Source organism: Somniosus microcephalus, chromosome 1 (assembly GCF_052327205.1).
Source record: "Somniosus microcephalus isolate GS21.2 chromosome 1, FLI_Smic_1.0, whole genome shotgun sequence".
NCBI lineage: Eukaryota > Metazoa > Chordata > Chondrichthyes > Squaliformes > Somniosidae > Somniosus > Somniosus microcephalus.
In genome coordinates, this window is record NC_140987.1 from 204,766,264 (window position 1) to 204,772,263 (window position 6,000).

Consider the following 6,000-nt stretch of genomic DNA (forward strand, 5'->3'; position numbering starts at 1 on the left):
AATATGTTCAAGTATATCACAGTCCCCCTGCCCAATTTCTATGTCCACATCGTCCTTCTCCATAGTGAACACAGATGCAAAAAATTAATTTAAAACCCCACCTACATCCTCTGGCTCTACACACAGCTTGCCACTTTGGTCCCTAATGGGCCCTACTCTTTCCCTAGTTATCCTCTTGCCCTTAATATACTTATAAAACACCTTAGGATTTTCCTTTATTTTGCTCGCCAGTGCTATTTCATGGCCCCTCCTCGCTCTCCTAATTTCTTTTTTAAGTACCCTCTGCACTTTTTATACTCCTCTAGGGCTTCCTCTGTCTTTAGTCCTTTGTATCTGCCAAAAGTCCCCCTTTTTTACATAATCAATTCTCGTATATCCCTTGACATCCAAGGTTCCCTGGGCTTGTTGGTCCCACCCTTGACCTTTACAGGAACATGTTGCCATTGTACTCTCTCAATTTCCTTTCTGAAAGACTCCCATTGCTCCGATGTGGATTTTCCTTCAAGTAGCTGATCCCAGTCCACATTGGCCAGATCCTGCCTTATCATATTAAAATCGGCCTTCTTCTTAGGCAGTTCCTCAGAACCGAGGATGACTTGCTTCCACATTAAAAATCAGTTCTCAGGTGACTGATGAGTCCCATGCGGGACCTACAGTCTCTCTCACAGCTGGGGCAGATGGTGGTTGAAGGGGTGGGTGGGGGTGGGGTGCTTTTGTTGACATGCACTCCTTGCACTGCTTGCGCTTGGCCTCCGCTTGCTCCCGGCGAATAGACTCGAGGTGTTTGGCGCCTTCCTGATGCTTCTCCTCCACTTTGTGCACTCTAGGGCCAGGGATTCCCAGGTGTCAGTGGGGATGTTGCACTTTTTCAAGGAGGCTTTGAGGGTGTCCTTGAAGCATTTCCTCTGCCCACCTCGGGCTCTCTTGCCGTGTCGGAGCTCCGAGTAGAGCGCTTGTTTTGAGAGTTTCGTATCGGGCATGCGGATGATGTGACCTTCCAGCGGAGCTGATCGAATGTGGTCAAAGCTTCGATGCTGGGGATGTTGGCCTGAGCGAGAACACTGATGTTGGTGTGCCTAACCTGCCAATGGATTTGCAAGATCTTGTGGAGGCAGCATTGGTGATACCTCTCCAGTGCTTTGAGGTGCCTGCTGTACATGGTCCATGTCTCTGAGGCATACAGGAGGGCGGGTATCACTGCTGCTCTGTAGACCATAAGCTTAGTGCCGGGTTTGGAGGTCCTGGTCTTCAAACACTTTTTTTCTCAGGCGACCGAAGGCTGCACTGGCACACTGAAGGGAGTGTTGGACTTTGTCATCGATGTATGCTTTTGTTGACAGTAGGCTCCTGAGGTATGGAAATTGGTCCAATTTGTACAAGGCCTTGTCGTAGATTTTGATAACCGGGGAGCAGTACTGTGAGGTGGGGGCAGGTTGGTAGAGGACCTTTGTCTTACGGATGTTTAGTGTAAGGCCCATGCTCTCGTGCACATCATTGAAGGTGTTGACAATGGTTTGGAGTTCGACCTCCGAGTGAGCGCAGACGCAAGTTTCGTCTGCATACTGTAATTCGATGACAGAGGATGGGACGACCTTGGATCTAGACTGGAGGTGACGAAAGTTGAACAGTTTCCCGTTTGTTCTGTAAATTAGCTCCACTCCAGCAGGGAGCTTACTGAGGGTGAGATGCAGCATTGCAGCAAAGATCGAGAAGCGCGTTGGTGCGATGACATAGCCTTGCTTGACCTCAGTCCGTACGTGAACTGGGTCTGTGGTGGAACCATTGGTCAGGATCACGGCTTGCATTTCATTGTTAAGCAGGTGGAGGATGGTGACAAACTTTTGAGGGCAGCCGAATTTGAGCAGGACATTCCATAATCCCTCACGGTTGACAATATCGAAGGCCTTTGTGAGATCAAAGAAGGCCATGTACAGCGGATGGTGCTGTTCCCTGCATTGCTCTTGTAATTGATGCGCGGTGAAAATCATGTCCATTGTGTCCCTCAGTGGGCGGAATCCACATTACAACTCTGGGAGGAGCTCTTTGACCACTGGGAGAAGGCGATTGAGGAGGATTCTTGCAATGACTTTCCCTGTGGCAGACAGCAAGGAAACTCTTCTGTAATTACCGTAATAGGACTTGTCACCTTTCTTGAAGATGGTCACAATTACGGCATCTCTGAGATCCCCTGGCATGCTCTCCTACTTCCAGATAAAAGAAATGAGTTCATGAATTCCCACCAGTAGTGCTCCTCTGCCATGCTTTAGTGCCTCGACAGGGATTCCATGTGCTCCTGAAGCCTTGTTCTTCTTCAGTTGTCGGATAGCCTTTTCAATCTCATGCTGGGCTGGGGTTTTGCTGAGATGGTGGTGGGTAGCATGATGCGGGATGGAGTTGAGGACACTTGTGTCGAAGACAGAGTCTCGGTTAAAGAGATCTTCAAAGTGCTCCTTCCAGTGGCCACTGACTGCCTCTCTGTCCTTGATGAGTACCTCTCCATTCTTGGCCCGCAGTGGGGTAGGACCTTGGGTGCTTGGGCCGTAGGTGGTCTTGACTGCGTTAAAGAATCCATGCACGTCGTGGATGTCGGCTAGCTGCTGGATCTCCTGTGCTTTCTCCACCCACCATCTGTTCTTTAGGTCTCGAGTATTTTGTTGGACCTCGGCCTTCAGGCATCTGTAGAGCTGCTTTCTTGCTCTCGAGTTGTGTATCTACTACTTCAGTGCACTTGCAGTATTATTTCAATACTTAATGCCAATGTAGAACATCACAAGACCATAGATTAAGCTTGTGGCAGGAAAGTTAATCTGCAATAAAGACACATCAGTAAGAATGACATGGGTGCATCCTGTACATATAAACACAATAGACACAGGCTTCTTATGCAAAAGGAAGTTACTTACAGAGTGACAGGTGAAACAGAAATATAATTACGATTGCTCTCTTTGAAAAAAACTATTGAGCAAACAAGTAACCATGTATAGGAACAAAACTTGTAAGATTTGTAGCCACAAACAACCTATCATCCTGGTTTGGTGTGGTAAACATTGCTGTAATAATGATGACCAATAAAAATGTGCAATTCTTGAACATTTAGGGAACAATGATCATAGTATCATAAGGTTTAGATTAGTTATGGAAATGGACAGAGAGTAATCTAGAGTAAAAATACTTAATTGTTGAGAATGGATCTGGCCCGTGTAAATTGGAATCAAAGTCTGGCAGGCAAAACTGTAATCGAACATTGGGCTGCCTTTAAAGAGGATGTAAGATTCGCAATTTTCAGCAAAAATCACGCAAGAAAACTGGATAAAATAAGACTGTTTATTGACCAAAGTAAGCTTGCACAGAAAAACCTTTGATAAAAGGGCATACAAAATGGCCGCCAGGCCCCGTGATCAGTTTCTGAACCATTTTATTTCTGTTACTGCAAGCCAGACAGGCTTGTGGATTGAAGACAGTAAGCCCGCGAAAGCCAGTATCTGGGAACTGAAACTCAGAGAAACAGCATACATATTCAATGGATTCTAAGTACAGGATGGGGCCCATCAAGATATGGGCGGACAATGCAAAAACACTTATACCCATTTATTGTACAAAGGAAAAACCGTTTAGCAGCCATCAAGGAAAAGCTCCGGACCGATCAATATGCGAACCGAGCCGCGGTGACAATGAAAAGACATTAAAAGACATTGTCGGCCAGGAAGGCCAGTTTAAGTTATCACCGGCTCCGTTACAAGACAAAGCGTCCCGGCAGAGATTTCTGCCCGCCAAAATTAATACAAAGACAGGACTATGATTTGGCGGGAGATAAGACTGTCCCAAAAGAGTATAACTATGGATTGAAAGTCCATCTAAGTTACTTCGGACTTCGGGTTACTTGAGCAACTTCGCTTGACTTCTACGGGAACAACTTCACTTGACTGGACGGCGGCTGCTTTTTCTTCTTGGACGACTTCAGACTTTTCTTCAAGGACTTCGCCTACAAGGAACGAACGAAGGACGGACGGTGCCAGGATCGGCGCCTCTTCCACTGCGGCAGATGCAGAATCGATGAAAACGTTTTCGTCCTTTTAAAGACGGACGGTTTCGGTAAAAAGACAACGTGGTCGGGGTTCAGCCAAGCAAGGCTCGGACACGACGAGAAGACGACGAGGGTGACCCGGGTACTGAGGTCAGGAGATCATCGACGACCCAGGCCGACGGAGAAGAAACCCTCTGGAAAACCGACGATCCAGGCCGGCAAGATTCTTCCATGTGCATGCACTTCTTCAACAGCCTGCATCTAGGTCTGCTAAATGAACCCAAATAGTGGATCTCAACCTTGACGAGCGCTCATCGAGGCTGTGTCTACCCCACCACCTCGAGGGAAAGAAAACATCGACTGCGCCAGAAGTTTCCAAATCCACGTGACGACGGAAAGCGGTGCCAAAAGGCTGCGAACCCCCTTCTTCGCGATTTCGAGAGTGGTGAGCATGATCCCAGGTTCCCCAGGTCGAAACTTAGTTTAGGTATAGGGGAGGGAGTTAAGGGTAATTCGTAATGTGTTTCCCCTTTTACGATGTGCCGTGTGTTCCCCATTTCCATAGAGTCAAGTTCATAAATTTGTGCATGATTGTAGTTACTTTAATCTGTGCCTATGACATGTATTTTGTAATGCTTCAAACTGTTTAAAAATAAAAGCATCCATTTCGTGCTATTCAACCTGGTCTAATGAGTTCTTTCTCTGCACTACTGTTCTCTGCATCTAAGTCCAAGGTCTAGAACCGTAGGGGGAGTGGGTTGAACCACTCAAGGGTAATGATTGCACGAAACCTGGCAGGAGACCAGAACGAGCAAGAGAAACCCCCTACAGAAATGGCGACCGCGGCAGGACCTTGGCAGCAGGAAAGTAGCGTGTTAGATCAAGGTCTGAATAAACAAAATGTGATGGATGAAAGAATAGCAGATTATGTTTTTGGATAAGTCAACCTCACAAAACAATGGATATCTGATCTATTAAGGGATAGGCGCACGCTGGACGCAGCCATCAAGTGGACAGCGGGTAAAGAGCATAAGAAATCTGTAGAAAAGGCGGTCTGGCTGATGTGCTACAAGAAGCAAGCCCAGCTTTTGGACCAGGTCGTTGCAGCACAGACAGCCCAGATCAACGGCTTGCTTAAAGATGTGGAGGAGAAGGTTGCGGGAGGGCAGCAACTGATTGAAGCGCTTAACGCGCTGAATCAGGAACGCCACTCCACAACTCGCTGCCACAAGACCCGGGTAGAGTATTTAAAATGTCAGGTCATTGAAGCCAAGGCCTGCGAAGGTAGAATGAGAGAAAAGTGTTTCCGTCTAGCTAAGCAAATAGAGGCCCAAGAGGAAAAACTTCTGGGAGCCAGGGCAGCATATAAGATGGCCATGGAGGATAGATCTGAGAGCACCGACCACAGCGCTTGCCGCTGGGAGCTAGAGGACCTGAGAACGGCCCTAGCGAAGGCAAACGGGCTGGTGTGTCTCATAAATCCACCGGCGAGCCAGCTATTGCTAGCCAAGGAATCCAAAAGACCGATCCCACAAGAGGCAGTTGGGGTACCAACTCCCGAACCCTCTGCGCCTCCTGCTTACGAGGAGTCTTGGACTCTGGGACAGGAGACGGAGACGGTAGAGGAAGAGAGCCCTGAGGTAGAGCAACCCCAGATAGTAGAGTCAGGGCCGGCGCCGATGTGTCCAACGAGACACCGGAGGCTCGGTCCAAATGCAGACAATGGCGATGACGGACCCCTTGAGAGTCAGATCATAATGCCCCATAGCGCACGACAGCTAAGAGAAATGATAAGTCACATCCCAAAACTCTCCGAGTCAGGAGATCCCTCCGTGCATTTCAGGGACGTGGAGCAGACCGCAGCAGTCAATGACTGCGACGGGGTTGTACAGTCTAAAATGCTGCTGTTCTCCCTGGACAGTTCGCTCCTCCAGTGTCTCCCTGACGAGAGCAAGAGAGGGCACAGGGAATATGAG